Source organism: Papio anubis, chromosome 11 (assembly GCF_008728515.1).
Source record: "Papio anubis isolate 15944 chromosome 11, Panubis1.0, whole genome shotgun sequence".
Classification (NCBI taxonomy): domain Eukaryota; kingdom Metazoa; phylum Chordata; class Mammalia; order Primates; family Cercopithecidae; genus Papio; species Papio anubis.
Window position 1 is genome coordinate 94,434,541 of NC_044986.1, and position 17,085 is coordinate 94,451,625.

Below are 17,085 nucleotides of genomic sequence, written 5' to 3' on the forward strand. Positions count from 1 at the left end.
GAGGAAGGGAGCGGTAGGGCACACGGCAGGGCTGTCTTTGCCCGGGCTCCATTCCTGCCACCCTGGCGCTCCGTCCGCCCTTCCCTGGTTTTCCCTACGAGCGTTTTCTTAACGCTTCCCACTCTTTGTTTACAAAGTGCGAGCCCCCTTGGCCGCCGACTCCCGCGTCGGCCCGAGTCCCCACACCGTACCCTGGCTGCGCCCCCGTCCGGATCCCTGCCAGCCGCCACACCCCGCGCCACCCCCCACAGTCCCGGACACCCGCGCCCGCCCCGCGCTCCCGCGCCGTCACGTGAGCATCCCGCCCCGCCCCCGCACGTCACGTGAGCCCCGCCCCGCGCCCCGCCCCCGCCCCCGCGCCGGCGCGCTCCGACGTGCCCTGGAACTTACCCTCCCTCAGAGGCCAGCTTGCGGCGACGGGTCGGCAGCGGCCGTCGCCGTGTGAGCACTCTCCCGGCTCGCGTCGCCGACCCGCAGCCACGGGATGGACTAAGGAGGGAGCCGCCCGCCGCGAGGCCGCCGGGCTCCGGGTGAGGTGCAGGGCGTGTGTCTTGGCGGACGGAGGGCAGGTTGGCGAGGCGCTGCACAAAGGCGCGCCGGGGTCGGGCTGTGCCCGCCAAGGGCGGTGTAGTCGGGGGGAGGCGTGTGCGGGTGGCGCGGCGGCGGCGGCGCCGAGGTACGAGCGAGGGGAGGTCGGGCACGCAGCGAGGGGCTCCGGACGCGGGGGTGGGCGCCGGGGGGGAGGGGGCCGGCGCAGCCTATTGGCTGACGTGGGCAAGAGGGTTTAAATGGCCCGAAGTTGTGGCTCCTCTGCCCCCTGGGTTTCCTGACTTCCTGTGTGAGGGCAGCGTCCGTCCGCCCCGCCCCCAGGGAGGAGAGTGTGAGGGTGCGCGCGCGTGTGTGCACAAGGCGGGTGTGTGCGTGTCTATGTGCAAAAGGCGGGTGTGTGCGTGCGCGTGTGTCTGCAAAAGGCGGGTGTGTGTGCAAAAGGCCGGGCCGGCCCCTCCCGCGCCATGGGCCCACTCCCTGACCGCAGTGGGGCTCGCAGGCCTCCACCCACCCGGGGGGGCCACCTGGGGCGTCCCTCCAGGACTGTTGACCTTAAACTGGACACTTTCTTCTTTGCGGTTTTTCCCGATGCCCTGCCCCTGCTGGATGGACGTGCATTTGCTCCCCTCCAGCTTCCCTGGGCGGAATCTCCTCAAAGTCCTTGAATTGAAAAATCCTCTTTACCAGCGTGCAGCCCGCCTCCCATCTCAGGGGAGCTGGTTGTCTTCTCAGAACGGCTGTCCTTTACGCGTTGCTACCTTAAGTGACTGCAGACCCTTTGAGAAGAAATGGCCACACGGTCCTTGTTAGAGAAAAAGGCACGCCCTTCAGCTTTGGAGGCGTGTGATGTTTTCCTTTTGACTGCAGCTGCAGTTTTGTAAATGTATTTTCAAAGGCTAAAGCGCAACGTTGAAAGTACACCTTTGTCGAAAGTTCTAATGTCATCCCATGTGGAGTGTTTGTTGTGGGTAGAGGCTTTTAGCACTCTAATAACACGATTGGTTGTGGCTGACTTTTGGGTTAATCATGACATAGAGAAGTAGATTTTATCGAGTATTTAGGCGTGCGTTCCTAAAGGGAGGTCGTGGAGGAAGGAAGGCTCACTCGGGTTCTGGTTCAGGTTCTGCCACCCGACTTCTAGAGGTTAGACCTTGGGAGACGCCGTGTGTTTCAGTGAAAGTGTTAAAAAGTAACTAGCCCCTAGCCACTCTTTCGTGCTTAAAAGTCGGGAACGATGGCCTAGATATGTATTTATTTGTCCATATCGCTTTTTCTTTACCTGATCTATAGGAGGGTGTTTTACAGAATGGGTTATCTTCTTCCACCTCCTCTGGTCTGAATAGGCAGTCTGGCTCCTGGCGCAGTATTTTTTTTTCTTTGTTTATAAATTGCTTTGGAAACGTTTCAGAGCTGGGTTTTGAGAGCCCAAAGCAGGCAGTGAAAGCGTGACCCCGACCCATGCCACCTGAGGAGCCAGACTGTCTGGGCATATATGTGCGACCCCTGGTTGCATGTGGCTCCTCTGTTCTAAAGGAGTTTCTCTGTTGGGGAAAAAGAACCCCCAAAAGTGTAGTATAACAAATTATGTGTGTGTCTGTATATTTATACCCCAGTATTTGTTGATAGATTTTTGTTCGTACTTCATTAAGCTGGAGAAGATTGATGACTCGTTGATTCTTAAGATAATACCGTCTGTATAGATTAGTTGTTCATATATAATTATCAATACGTTACATCTGTTTCGGTTTTGTATTTAATACCAGTTGTTTCGAGGTGCAAGTGAAAGTAGATAAGTGCTGTAGAAAAACAGCATGTTACTTGTAGTTAATCATTTGGCTTTTCTTTAATTAGAAAGTATCTGCTTAGTGGTTGTTTAGTAGGCTGATAGAAAGTGAACTTTACCAATTTTTAAGTACTCTATGTAAGTGACATTACTGAAAATAATAAGGATAATTAAAATTTTTAAATGGAGTAAAAACTAAATAGTGATCTGTAAAACTGTTAAACAGTAGTACTAATATTTTACTTACCTGAGAAAATGGGCATTACAGTTTTATAATAAATCACGGGAGAGAAAAGTGAAATTAAACTTGTGTCCTGTATTTAACAATTTTGGCTAGAATTGCGAATATGCACTATTTTGTAGTATGAATCAGATGTGAAAGGTGTCGTAGTACGACATAGCATCCCTGTGCTTCAAATCGGGCTTTTCAGATATCTCTTTTGAGGAAACTATTGGACCACTGTCCTTGTGGGTTTTTTTGTTGTTGTTCAGTTAACTGGCCCCGGCTCATTGGTATATGGCTTTGCCGTGATTCAGCCATTTCCCTATTACTTTCACTGACTTCATGGACTTAATGAATATTCTGCAGTTTCGTTTTGCAATTGATGAGCTTTTTATTTGAACTGAACTGCCAAATGGTGTAGTCTCTAAGCCTCTTTCGCGTGTTGATAATCTAGAGCTTCTCCAACTCCAGTGTGCGTAGGAATCACCTGCACTTGTAATAGCCACGTGGTCATGTGGATGCTGTTCTGCCAGACCACAGACCACTGCTGTCCAATAGGAATGTAATGCCTCTATAAATTACTTGCGCTTAAAGTTTCTAGTATTCACATTATAAAAAGTAAGCACGTGGAAAAAAAGTGAAATAAATGAATATATTTTACTCAGTATATTCACGATGTCATTTTAACATGTAATCAATATGAAAATTATTAATGAGATGTTTTATGCTCTTTACATTGGACCAGGTGTTTTGAAATATCACGTGTGTTTTATTTACACTTAGAGCATTTCTCAATTTGCATTAGACACATTTGACTAGTGGGTACTGTAATGAACAACAGTTTTGGAGTCTAAAGTGTAGACCAGTGTTATTCTTAGTGTATTTTCAGATTGGCCCCATCAGCAATCCTTGGGAATGTAAATTTTAGGGCCCCACCTCATTCCAGTTGTTGTTAGAATATCTAGGGCTAGGGCCTGTAATCTGTGGTTTGACTCTCTGGGATATGGCTACAAAATGTGTATGTGGCATTCTGGATGGGACCCTGGAACAGAAAAAGGACGTTAGGAGAATACTAAGGAAATCTGAACAGAGTGTGGAAATGGTTATGTGTCAGTGCTGGTTCATTGAATATGACAAATGTACCAGTACTAACATAAGTTGTTAATAGGGGTAACTGGGTCCAGAGTACGTGGGAACTCTTTGGACTATCTTTGCAGTAATTATGTAAATCTAAAACTCTTTTAAAATAAGAAGTTTATTTTTTAAAAAAGAAGTTCTTCAGATTATTCCATTGCTCACTAAAAATTTGAGAATCCAGTGATCTACATCATTGATCACTTACACTGCTGCAGCTTGGTTGGGCAGGATGGTGGCCAGTATTGGGTCTGGTAGGATAATAATAATAGTTTTTTTGTGATAAGACCTAAAACTTCTAAAGCACTTGCCATGCGCCATGCACTGTATCAAGTGCCTTACACACATTTACTTAATTCTCCCAATATGCAGTATGTACTGTTAATAAGCTGCACCTTGCAGATGGAAAAAACTGAAGCCCAGAGAGATTAAATGACTTGTCCGGAGTCACACAGCAAGAGCCAGAGACAGGATGTTTTATAAATTATCAGTGCATTTGTGACTATTTTTCTACTCTCACAACTTTTGCTTCCTTGAGTAAGCACTGATTAATATAGTTACTCTGTGACGTCTGAAAGTTACAAAGTTCTTTTTCTTTCTTCTCACAAAGATCTGTTGAGGTTTGTATTGTTTGCTTTGTTTTACAGATAAGTTAAGGTGCCTACGGTCCTGAGAGCTGATAAATGGCAAAACCTAGATTTAAAATTTAGACCTCTGACTCCAAGTTCTGTGCTCTTTTCCTGCACCACAGCAGAATTCATAATATGTTATGAGGTTAGAGTGACATCTTTTAAAGTTGGCTGAAAATTTCCTATATTTTGCTACATAATATGTATTTTTTAATTTCAGTTTTTTAAAGGTATAATATACATGCATAAAATACAATAACATTCAACAATAAAAAAGGGTTAACTATGGCGACAACTTGAATGAATCTCAAAAGCATTAATCTAAGTGAAACGTGTCAGACACAGAAGGCTACATACTATATGATTTGTATTTTTCTATTATCACAGCTTTTGCTTCCTTGAGTAAGCAGTGATTGATGTGATACCATCTATCATTCTTTATACCTAAGTGATTTTTTTCACGTTTTCTCTTTCCGTTCTTACAAGGTTTTTTTGAGGTTTATACTGTTTCCTATTTTAGAGATGGATTGTGCCACAATTTGTATTCACAAGTTCGTAGGCCTTTGAGTTTTCAATTTCTGGCCATTATGAATGTTCATGTAAGGCCTTTGTGTGGAGTTATGTTTTCATTTCTCTTGGGTAAATACCTAGAAGAGGGATTGCTGGATCATATGGTAAGTGTATGTTTAACTTTATTAGAAATTACCAAATTATTTTCCAAAGTGGTTGTACCATTTTGCATTTCCACCAGCAATGAAGAGAATTCCAGTTGCTGGTATCTTTACCATACAAAACACTCTGTGTTTTTGAAAGCCGTCTGGTAGGTGGGTAGTGATATCTGGTTGTTTTAATTTGCATCATTAGGGTTTTAACAGTTTTTTTTTTTTTTAAATAGGGTTTTGAGGTAAAATTGCTGTATAACAAGCTGCACATACATATTTTAAGTGTACAATTTGAAGAGTTTTGATGTATGTATATACCTGTGAAACCACTACCATTTTCAAGATAATGAACATGTCTTTCACCCATCAGAAATTTCCTTGAGCTCCTATGTAATTCGTTCCCCATGTCCCTTGGCAACTATTGCTCTGCTTTCCGTCACTATCAATTAGTTTGATTCTAGGAAATCAATTTTCTAGAATTTTATGCAGATGGACTCATGTAGTATGGATTCTGGTCTGGATTTTTTTTTCACTCAATAAAATTATTTTGAGATTCATCCAGTTTGCTGTGTGTATCAGTAGTTCATTCCTTTTTATTGCTGAGTGATATTCCATTGTGTGGATATACCACAATTAGTTTATTCAATTGTTGATTGACATGCGAGTTTCTCTTTGTTACAAATGAAGCTCCTGTCTTTGTGTGGACATATGCTTTAATTTTTGTTGGTAAATACCTAAGAGTAAAATCCCTGAATCATGTGGTAGATGCATATTTAACATTTTAAGCATCTGCCAAACTTATTTCAAATGCTGGTTTGGTTTTACATCCTCACCAGCTTTGTGTGTGAGTTCCAGTGGCTCTGCATTCTCAAAAACACTGGTATGACCCGACTTAGCCATTCTATGAGATGTGTGGTGACATTTCTTTCTTTTTGGTTTTAATTTGCATTTTCCTGATGACTAAAGATGTTGGGCCTATTTTCATGAGCCTGTTTACCATCTGTAGCTCTTTGGATAAGTTTATTTGAATCTTTTGCCTGTTTTTTTTTTTTTTGGTTTTTTTTTTTTTCCTGTTAGATGGGGTCTTGCTCTGTCACCCCCCCAGGCTGGAGTACAGTGGCATGTTCACAGTTCACTGCAGTCTGGAACTCCCAGGGTCAAACAGGTTTTCCACTTTAGCCTCCCAAGTAGCTGTGATTACAGGTGTGCAGCACCATGCCCAACTAATTTTGTAAACTTTTTTTGTGGAGATGGTTTCATGCTGTGTTGTCCAGGTTGGTTTTGAACTCATGACCTCAAGTGATCCTCTTGTCTCGACCTCCTAAAACACTGGAATTACAGGTGTGAGCTACCTTACCTAACCTATGATTTTTTCTTTTTTATAATGTCTTTGGTTTTGGTTGAATGGAGTTGGGATGTTTTCTCTCTGCTTCAGTTTTTTTTTTTTTTTTTTGAGAGATTTATGTAGAATTGTAGTAACTTCTTTACATTTTTGGTAAAATTCACCAGCGAAGCTGCCTGGGCCAGTTTTCTTTGTGGAAAGCTTTTAAAGACAAATTCTGTTTATTTAATAGATACAGGGAGTATTCAGGTTATCTGTTCATTCTTTAGCAAGCTTTGGTTATTTGTATCTTTCAAGAAATTTGTTAGAAGGTTAGCATGCACCTGTATCCCAGCTATTCAGGAGGCTGAGTCTAGGAGGATTGCTTGAGGCCAGGAATTAGAGGCTGCAGTGAGCTATGATTATGCTGCTGCACTCCAGCTTGGGCAACAGAGCAAGACCCTGTCTTTTTAAAAAAAAAAAAAAAAAAAAAATTGTCTACTTCATCTGGATTGTTGAATTTATTGACATAAAGTTGTTCATAGTATTTTCTATTTTCCTTTTGATGTCTTCAGGATCTGTAGTTATGTCTCTGGTTACCTCTTTGATAATTTGTGTCTTTTCTCTTTTGTTCCCATTAGTTTGGCTAGAGGATTGTCAGTTTTACTGATCTGTGTATTTTTGTTTGTTTGTTTGTTTGTTTTTTTGAGACAGAGTCTCGCTCTGTTTCCCAGGCTGGAGTGCAGTGGCATGATCTCAGCTCACTGCAGCCTTTGCCTCCTGGACCCAAGTGATCCTCCCACCTCAGCCTCCTGAGTAGCTGGGACCGCAGGCACATGCCAACCACACCTGGCTAATTTTTTGTATTTTTGGTAGATGTGGGGTTTCACCACGTTGCCCGGGGTGGCCTTGAACTTCTAAGCTCAGGTGATCCACCTGTCTTGGCCTTCCTCAGTGCTGGGATTATAGGTGTGAGCCATTGCGCCTGGGCAGTTTTACTGCTCTTAAAGAACCAGCCTCTGGTTTCATTGATTTTTCTCTCTACATTTTTCTGTTTCCTTTTAATTGCTTTCTGCTCTAATCTTTTTCGTATCTTTTCTTCTACAAACTTTTTTTTCTTTTTCTTTTTTTTTTGAGATAGAGCCTTGCTCTGTCACCCAGGCTGGAATGCAGTGGCACAATCTCGGCCCACTGCAACCTCTGCCCCCTGGGTTCAAGTCATTCTCCTGCCTCAGCCTCCCCAGTAGCTGGGATTACAGGTGTGCACCACCATGCTCAGCTAATTTTTGTATTTTTAGTAGAGACAGTGTTTCACCATATTGGTTAGGCTGGTCTTGAACTCCTGACCTCATGATCCGCCCACCTCTGCCTCCCAAAGTGCTGGGATTACAGGTGTGATCCACCGCGCCCGACCTCTGCAAACTTTGGATTTAATTTACTCTTCTTTACCTTCTTAGAGTGGAAACTTATGTCATTGATGTGAGACTTTTTGTTTTTTTCTGGCATTTAGTGCTGTAAATTTTCTCTGAGCACTGCTTTAGCTGTATCCCACAAATTTTGAAATCACATGTTTTCATTTTCATTCGGTACACATTTCCCCTTTGGTTTCTTTTTTCTTTTTTGAGACATTGTTTCACTCTCACCAAAGCTGGAGTGCAGCAGCACAAACTGCAGCCTCGACTTCCTGGGCTCCTATAGTCCTCTTACCTCAGCCTCCCTTAGTAGCTGGGACTACAGGTGCATATCACCATGGCTTGCTAGTTTTTTTGTTTGTTTGTTTTAGTTTTTGTAGAGATGGGGTCTCACCAGGAGTTCAAAACTCGCCAGACTGGTCTTGAACTCCTGGCCTCAAGTGATCCTCCCACCTCCGACTCCCAAAGAGCTGGTATTACATGCATTAGCCACTTGTTCAGCCTGTCATCGTCTTTGACTACTGACTCATTTAGAAGTGTGTTGCTTAGATTCCAAAAACAATTTTGGGGTTTTTAAGATACTTTTTAAGAGTTTCTAATTTAATTTTATTGTGATTAGAGAATATACTTTACATGATTTCAGTTCTTTTCAGTTTATTAAGGCTTGTTCCATGGCCGAGGATGTGGTATACAGGAACTTCGGTTTGTAAGAAACTACTAAACTGGCTGTGCTATTTAGCACTCTCACTAACACTATATAAATGCTCTAGTTTCCAGAATCCTTGCTAGCACTGTGAATTGTCTTTTTTTAAAAAAAACCAACTTTATTGTAGTTGATGTGTAGTGATACCTAATTTTGGCTTTAGTTTACATTATTGGTTTTTATTCTTGTTAAAATTAATTTGAATAAAACTTACAAATCATGGAGTGTAAGTGCAACTTTTCAGTTTTCTTTTCTTTTTTTTTTTTTTCTTGAGACGGAGTCTCGCTCTGTTGCCCAGGCTGAAGTGCAATGGTGCAGTCTTGGCTCACTGCAACCTCTGCCTCCTGGGTTCAAGCGATTCTCCTGCCTCAGCCTCCCGAGTAGCTGGGATTACAGGCACTTACCACCATGCCTGGCTAATTTTTGTATTTTTAGTAGAGATGAGGTTTCACCATGTTAGTCAGGCTGGTCTGGAATTGCTGACCTTGTGATCCGCCCGCCTCGGCCTCCCAAAGTGCTGGGATTACAGGCGTGAGCCACTGCGCCCAGCTACTTTTCAGCTTTCTAAGAGTTTGAATGTTATTTGCTTTTTATATTTACTTTTTTTTTTGGAGACGGAGTCTCGCTCTGTCACCCAGGCTGGAGTGCAGTTGCGTGATCTCGGCTCACTGCAACCTCCGCCTCCCAGGTTCGGGAGATTCTCCTGCCTTGAGTAGCTGGGATTACAGGCGCATGCCACCACGGCCAGCTAATTTTTGTATTTTTAGTAGAGATGAGGTTTCACCATGTTGATCAGGCCGGTCTGGAGCTCCTGACCTCGTAATCCGCCCACCTTGGCCTCCCAGAGTGCTGGGATGATTGGCTTGAGCCACCGCACCTGGCCAATATTTACTTTTTTTTTCCCCCCCAAGATGGAGTCTCGCTGTGTTGCCCAGGCTGGAGGTGCAGTGGTGTGATCTCAGCTCACTGCAAGCTCCGCCTCCCGGGTTCACACCATTCTCCTGCCTCAGCCTCCTGAGTAGCTGGGACTACAGGCGCCCACCACCACGCCCAGCTAATTTTTTTGTATTTTTAATAGAGACGGTTTCACCATGCGTGCCAGGATGGTCTCCATCTCCTGACCTCGTGATCCGCCCACCTCAGCCTCCCCAAGTGCTGGGATTACAGGCGTGAGCCACTGCTCCTGGCCCTATATTTACTTTTAAAGAGGATTTGTAAGAGCTTCATGAGGATTTTAGTTACTTGTGGCTTTTGAGTAGATGGGTGTAAGGTGATTTAAATTGTATACTACAATGTCTTTAGTGAAATATATATAACATGAAATTTACTGTTTGAACCATTTTTGAGTGTACAATTGTGTGGCATCAAATAAGTTAACTTTATTGTCTAACCATCACCACCCTTCATCTCCAGAACTTTTTCATCTTTCTAAACTGAAACTCCATACCCATTAAACAGTAACTTCCTGTTGCTGTCTTTCTCCATCCCTTGGTAACCACCATTCTGCTTTCTGTCTTTATGAATTTGACTACTCTAGGTACCTCATATACATGAAATTATGTAATATTTGCCCTTGTGTGACTGGCGATTTCCCTAAGCATAGTCTTGAGTTCATCCACATTGTACTGTCAGAATTTCCTTCCTTTTTAAGGCTGAATAATATTTTACTATGTATCACATTTTGTTTATTCATCCATGGATGGATATTTAGTTTGCTTCCACCTTTTGGCTATTGTGATTAATGCTGCTGTGAACATGGATATACAAATATCTGTTTGACTTCCTGCTTTCAATTTTTATGGGTGTATACCCAGAAGTGGAATTGCTGGATAATGTGATAATTGTATTTTCAGTTTTCTTGAGGAACTACCATACCATTTTCCCCAGTGGCTGTACTACTTTACATTTCCACCAGCAAAGCACAAGAGTTTTAGTTTCTCCACATCCTCACAAACATTCGTTATTTATTTAGTTATATTTATTTATTTATTGGAGACAAGGTCTTGCTCTGTTGCTCAGGTTGGAGTGCAGTGGCACAGTCACAGCCCACTGCAGCCTCAACTTCCAGGCTTGAGCGATTCTTTCACTTCAGCCTACTGCGTAGCTGGGACTACAGGCATGTGCCACCATCCCTGGCTATTTTTAAAATTTTTTCGTAGAGACAGGGCCTCGCTATGTTACCCAGGCTGGTCTTGAACTCCAGGTCTCAAGTGATCCTCCTGCCTTGGCCTCCGAAAGTATTGGGATTACAGGTATGAGCCACTGTACCTGGTCTATTTTTTAATTTAAAAAAAATGATAGCCATCCTGTTGGGTGCGAAGTGGTATCTCATGTGTGTGTGTGTGTGTTTGTTATTTCCTTAATGATTAGTAATATTCAGCGTCTTTGCAGGTTCTTACTGGCCACTTATATACAGATGCTCCTTAACTTATGATGGTATTATGTTCTGATAAACTGATCATAAGTCAGAAATGTTGTGAGTCAAAAATGTATTTAAATTAGCCTGAGCAACATAGCAAGACCCTCATCTCTAAAAAGATTAAAAATTAGCTAGGCGTGATGGTATGTACCTGTAGTCCTAGCTACCGAGGAGGCTGAGACAGGAAGATTTCTTGAACCCAGGAGTTCGAGGCTGCAGTGAGCTTTGATAGTACCACTGCGCTCCAACCTAAGTGACAGAATGAGACCTCCATCTCTCAAAAGAAAACAAAGGTATTTGATATTCCAATAAACCCACCATAAAGTCAAGAAATCGTAACTGGAACCATGGTTAGTTGGGGACCATCTGTATTTTCTTTTGAAAAATGTCTGTTCAGGTTTTTTGCCCACCATGACTCTTGATATCCCAATGTTTGTTTGAAGTAAACTGGCATAATTTAAACATTATAGAGTGTTTTCTCCTTTTTTGGGTGAATTACTGTTGTCTGACACTAGAACTTTGCAGTGGCCAGACTTAAATAATTGCTGCAGTTACAGATGTTTTTGCCTTTATTTTGTGGATTATATCTGTTTAAAACATGGGGGATTGGTAAACACGTGAAAGTGATTGAATGTAAGTGATATTCAGAAGATCAAGAGAGTAATGTGTGTAGTTTCAGAATACCTGAATGGATTGGGGAGAAGATACCTGAGTAGCCAGTAGTGTTGTGAAGTGAATGTTTTTCTTCTAGAATAAGTTGTTAGGAAATCGAAAGTTCCATTGAACTTTTATAAAGACTAGGGTAATGATTTCTTTTCTTTTTTATTTTTTTTGAGACTGAGTCTTGCACTGTTGACCAGACTGGAGTGCTGGAGTGCAGTGGTGCGATCTCGGCTCACTGCAACCTCTGCCTCCTGTTCAAGCTATTCTCCTGCCTCATTCTCCCAAGTAGCTGGGCACATGCTACCATGCCTGGCTAATTTTAATATTTTTAATAGAGACGAGGTTTCACTGTGTCAGCCAGGCTGGTCTCGAACTCCTGACCTCAGGTGATCCACCAGCCTTACCCTCCCAGAGTGCTGGGATTATAGGGGTGAGCCACCGCCCCCTGCCTGATTTCTTATTATTATGTAACTTATGTAACTCCATGGACTAAGACTATGGGTATGCGTGCCTTCCCCAAGAAAAACTGAGATGGTGTTACTACACGATCAGGTAGACGAGATGTCCCAGAGGCAAGATAAAAATTATGTGAACTATAAAAACATTAATTTTTGGCTGGGAGCAGTGGCTTACACCTGTGATCGCAGCACTTTGGGAGACCAAGGTGGGTGGATCACAAGGTCAGGAGCTCGAGACCAGCCTGGCCAACATGGTGAAACCCTGTCTCTACTAAAAATACAAAGAATAGCCTGACACCGTGGCGGGCACCTGTAATCTCAGGTACTCAGGAGGCTGAGGCAGGAGAATCACTTGAACCCAGGAGGCAGAGGTTGCAGTGAGCCGAGATTGTGCCACTGCACTCTAGCCCCGGTGACAGAGCAAAGACTCCATCTCAAAAAAAAAAAAAAAAAGGTTAATTTATTTTTTCTTCTTTTAAAAAATGGATTATCATAGAAAATTCTTATTAAGAAATTAAAATATAGGACTTGGTGGTGTTGAGGGGTACAGAAGGAAGAAGCCATTGATTGGAGTGCAGTTAGAAGGGAGTAAAGAGAAAGCTTAAAAATGTAGACACAGAGTGATTGTCATAGAAGGATAGTTTCTTGGTTTTTTTTTTTTTTTTTTTTTGAGATGGAGTTTCGTTCTTGTTGCCCAGGCTGGAGTGCAGTGGCACGATCTTGGCTTGCTGCAACCTCCGTCTTCCAGGTTCAAGTGATCCTGCAGCCTCAGCCTCCCAAGTAGCTAGGATTACAGGCATGTACCACCACACCTGGCTAATATTTGTATTTTTGGTTGAGACAGTTTTACCATGTTGTCCAGGCTGATCTCGAACTCCTGACCTCAGGTAATCCACCCGCCTCACCCTCCCAAAGGGCTGTGATTACAGGTGTGAGCCACCATGCCCAGCTAGAAGGATAGTTTTAAAGGCTTATAATGTGGAACTATTTTGGACATGGGGAGCTTTTGATGAAATAATGGAATCTGAAGGGAAAAGGCTGTTAACCTGTTGGCTCAAGAAAAATTTTTTTTGTTCCTTAGATTTTTTTTTAAACTCATTATGGGTTTTTTGTTGTATAGGCTGTCTTCTTGGTATCTTTCATTGTTACATTAACACTCTCTTAGTGTGTGCAAGTAGATGTGAAGGGATGAAAACACAGCTTAATCTTTGGTGTCTTTTGATCAGAAAGGGCTTGGTCGGGGCTGTTTAATATAAAGTGTTGAGTTTGTGAATTTTTTTTGAGACAGGGTCTTGTTATGTCATCCCGGCTGGAGTGCACGAACAGCTCATTTCTGCCTCTATCGAACTCCTGGGCTTGAGTAATCCTCCCACTTCAGTCTCCTAAGTAGCTGGGACTACAAGCCTGCACCACCATGCCCAGCTAATTTTTTATTAAATTTTTTTGTAAAGATAGGGTCTCACTAGTTTGCCCATGCTGGTGAATTAAAAAAAAAAAAAAAATACAGCGGGTCCTCACTTTCTGCTTTGCTGTATATCTGAGTCAGCATTTACATCTCCGTGTATAGGAGATCATTTGAAAATAAGTTTGAGGCTGGGCGCAGTGGCTCATGCCTGTAATTCCAGCACTGTGGGAAGCTGAGGTGGGAGCATTGGTTGAGGCCAGGAGTGCCAGACCAGCCTGGGCAAAATACTGACATCTTGTCTCTCCAGAAAAATTAGAAATTTAGCTGGGCATGGTGGCATGCACCTGTGGTCCTAGCTACTCTGGAGGCTGAGCTGGAAGATTGCCTGAGGCACAGAGGTCGAGGCTATGGTGAATTATGATGGCACCACTGCACTTTGACCTTGTTGACAGAGCAGGATCCTGCCTCTCCAAAAAAAAAAAAAAAAAAAGAGCTGGAATATTTGAAGATATAATAACCATTCAATAATGGAGAACCCTAGTACTTCTTGAATAATTGTAATTTATGTTTTGATGAGAAAAACAGGCATTGTGATTTGCTGTAAACACAGTGTTTAAAGGTAAAGAACAAAAGAAATACATTTGTAAGTTGTTTAAATTATTTAAACATGGGGCAGCATAATGTAAGATGTTATTATGAATATGAGCTAGATATGCATGGCATTAATTTTAAATTGAGTTTTAGGTTCAGAACACAATTGCCTAGTAATAAGCATTTAAATCAAGTATTTAAAATCTAGTTTGTGGGAAAGTCATTATGGCACTACTGGATGCCTTGTACCTGCCCGTCTTGCATAGTTCTTGCCCCTTTCCTAGAATCCGCCATTTCTCCGAAGACCTCTGGTCCTTTTATTGGGAGAATGATGCAAGAAGCCACAGCTGAGTGCTAGGTGTGTTTGTTACTGCTAGCTTGTCATTTTTATTGACAGCCAGGAAATATGTGTGTATAATATCAAGCAGTGTAGATACACATCTGTAATATTTCTGTAATATTTCTATATATGATCACTTATATATCTGTGGTAAACTAAAAATGAGTTCCTACTGATGTCTCCAAGTCTAATCCGTTGGATCATTCTAGCCTCCTCTTGCTTATCTGTAAATTTTCACTCCAACATTGAGAAACCTGATACCTGCTATCCACCATTGAGTTACTTGTTTTATTCCAGTATACATGTATAGCAGTATCAAGATATTTAACTTGCACTCCTGGGGAAAGAACTTTATCAACTTTTGTGCAGTTGCTTTTGCTTATTTTTCCTTTTGCAAATAAAAAAAATTATTTATCTTTAAATTTTTGGTAGAGACACACCTTACTGTGTTGCCCAGCCTGGTGTCAAACTTCCGGTCTTAAGTGATCCTCCTGCCTTGGCCTCCCAAAGTGCTGGGATTATGGGTGTAACCACCCCCAGCCCCTTCTGCCCATATTCTTAGAGACTCCACTGATTTCCAAAGTAACTTACGTCAGCATTTTCCCCCCACTCTGTTCAGTGAGGTTGTTTCATGTGTTTGTAATACTATTAGATTCTTGTCACATCTGCTTTCCATCCTGGAATCTTGCCCCAGCCCAATGATATTTTTAAATTTGCATACTTTGAAGTTCACGCTTTTCATTGCAAAGACCAACGGGTTTTGACAAACGCATAATGTCATATATCCACCATTATTGTATTACTGTATACAAAATAGGTTTGACTTAAAAGCATCGTCTGTGCTTCACCTATGGAATTCTGTGTCCCCTTCTACTCCAGGCACTCACTGTCTACGGTTTTGACTTCCAGAATGCTGTAAATTGAAATCATTCTGTGGCTTTTTCATACTGGCTTTCTTTCATTAGCAACATATGTTTAAGATACATATTTTCATGGTTTGATAACTCGTTTCTTTTTTGTTTTGTTTTGTTTTCTTTTTCTTTTTTTTTTAAATACAGGGTCTTGCTCTGTTGTCCAGGCTAGAGTGTAGTAATATGATTATGACTCACTGCAGCCTCAACTTCCGGGGATCAAGTGATCCTCCCACCTCAGCCTCCCAAGTAGCTGGGACTATAGGTGTGTGCCATTGTACCTGCTTAATATTTTTTCTACTTTTTTTGTGGAGATGGGGGTCTTTCTTTCTTGTCCAGGCAGGTCTTGAACTCCTGGACTCAAGTGAGCCGGCTGCCTTAGGCCCCCAAGTGCTGGAATTATAGGCATAAGCCACTGCACCCAGCCCTCATTTCCTTTTATCACTGAATAATAGTCCATTACATGGATGTCTCACGGCTCGTTTATCCTTTCTCCTGTTGAAGGACATCTTGGTTGTTCCTGTTTGGAGCAATTATGAATAAAGCTACTATACACATTTACATGCGGGACTTTTTGTGGACATAAGATTTCTACTCATTTGGGTAAATACCTGGGAATGAGATAGCTAGATCCTATGGTAAGGGCATGTTTAACTGTGTAAGAAACTGCTAAACTGTCTTCCAAAATGGCTGTATCATTTTGCATTACCACCAGCAAAGAATGAGAATTCCTGTTTTACATCCTCGCCAGTATTTGGTATTGTTAGTTTTTGGATGTTAGCCATTCTAATAGGAGTGTGGTGGTATCTCATTGTAGTTTTAATTTGCAGTTCCATAACGATATGATGTTGAGCAGTTTTTTAAGTGCTTATTTGCCATCTGTGCGTGCGTATGTGGGTGTATGTGTGTGTGTGTATATATATATAATTTTTTTTTTAGTGAGGTATCTGTTCAGATCTTTAGCTCATTTTAAAAGTATAGTTGGTCTTATTGAGTTTTTAGAATTATTTGTATATTTTGCATGCAAGTCTGTAATCAGACTTGTATTTTGCAAATATTTTCTCTTAGTGTTTTTGTTCTTTTAACAGTGTCTTTCACAGAGGACAAATTGTTAACTTTAATAGAATGCTAGCTTAATTTTTTCTTTGAAGGATCATAAATTTGGAGTATGGAAAAACTCATTGCCAAACTAAAGGTCATATTTCTTCCTTTTTGAATTGGAACATTTTCTTTCTTTTTTTGTATTAAAATTATTTTTTAATATTGAGTAGATTTTGGGTAATGATAGTGGAGTTTTTTTCTTTTCTTTTTTAAAAATTTTAAAATTTTAAGTAGAGGAAGTGTCTTCCTATGTTTCCCAGGCTGGGCTTAAACTCCTGTCGTCAAGCAGTCCTCTTGCTTTGGCCTCCCAAAGTGCTGGGATTATAGGTGTGAGTCACCATGCCTGGCCTGAAGTGGAATATTTTCTACACTCTTATAACAATCATTTTATAATTCTTATAACATTCTCTACATTTTTATAACAATCAAGAAAAAGTCATTAAGTCCACCCTATTTCTAAGACTTCATGGCACACATCTTTTAAACATACCCAATGCAAATGTCATTTTAGTTAAAACTTGCTTGCTTCCTTAGATGCTTCTGCTGCTGTTTCCTAATTTTTGTTTCAGATTTAAATTTTGGTTTTGAATTTGCTTTACCAGTTTACACTTGATTGTATTTCTGCCTGCTTTCCAGTTACCCAATTATTTCCCTTTTTTTTTTTTTTGAAACAGAGTCTCTCTCTATCGCTCTGTTGCCTAGGCTGGAGTGCAGTGGCTCGATGTGGGCTCATTGTAACCTCCGCCTCCCAGGTTCAAGGGATTCTCATGCCTCATCCTCC

At 41.8% G+C, this 17,085-nt stretch overlaps 1 protein-coding gene across 6 annotated transcripts in view; it reads left to right on the forward strand.

Annotated features, from left to right (window-relative positions):
- Nucleotides 1-346: 346 nt before the first annotated feature.
- Nucleotides 347-17,085, forward strand: part of ARHGAP12 (Rho GTPase activating protein 12) — a 124,109-nt gene continuing 107,370 nt past the window's right edge. For 2 of the 6 annotated variants that reach the window (XM_017962675.2, XM_017962677.2), the window contains exon 1: nucleotides 347-530. The gene's annotated coding sequence lies outside the window, so the exon portion shown is untranslated. The remainder of the gene's footprint in view (nucleotides 531-17,085) is intronic. The other 4 variants (XM_017962674.3, XM_017962676.3, XM_017962679.3 and 1 more) reach the window with 3 other exon arrangements.